This window comes from Habropoda laboriosa, unplaced genomic scaffold (assembly GCF_001263275.1).
Source record: "Habropoda laboriosa isolate 0110345459 unplaced genomic scaffold, ASM126327v1 scaffold68, whole genome shotgun sequence".
NCBI classification, from domain to species: Eukaryota; Metazoa; Arthropoda; class Insecta; order Hymenoptera; family Apidae; genus Habropoda; species Habropoda laboriosa.
In genome coordinates this window covers 218,299-218,992 of record NW_017100195.1, presented here as the reverse complement: position 1 = coordinate 218,992, position 694 = coordinate 218,299, and positions in this window count along the sequence as shown.

The following is a 694-nucleotide window of genomic DNA, read 5'->3' as shown; positions in this document are numbered from 1 at the left end:
AACGTCGACGATCCTATAGAGGGGAATCCTGGTTTGGGGAGGGAGGCGACGAGCGGAAAGAGGCGCGTCGTAGTGCATGACTTTCTTGCTGTTGTATTCCAGCGGCAAGCCTAGTCGAATTTAGCTCTGATCTCCGCTGTCCGTTCGTGCGAGCGTGCAGTCGTGTTTCTGCGTTCGTATTCGTCGCGTCGTTGCGTGTCTTCGATATGTCGGATCGTTCGCCGGAACCTGGTCAAACCTGACAGGAGATAAACGACAAGAGAGCCAATAACGTCGACGCTCGTCAAATTTGTCGTAGATAATCCTCTGAAAACCATTTCCTCTACGACTTGGCCGAAATTCTTCACGCAGTCGTTGCGATTCCTCGACTTCTAATACGATCGATCTTTGGATCCACGAATTTTAGCGATCACTGCTAGAATTCGAATACAGAAGAATCACGAGAACGAAATGGAGTAAAGCCGAGTACCAAAGGATCAAGGTGGATAGAGCGATCTTGCGCTACGAATTCGATCGATCTTCGCGAACCTGAAGAGATCGAACCAGGTGACGGGAGAATTCGTGGATCGAACTGAACGTTGCAACTGTCGCTATTGGTAAAGTGATAGAAATCAGTCGAGCCGGTTGTTCTCTGGGAAAAAAGTGAGGTTCGATACCGAGGAAGTAGTTTAATCGTTTGTTTCGAAGAGACAGT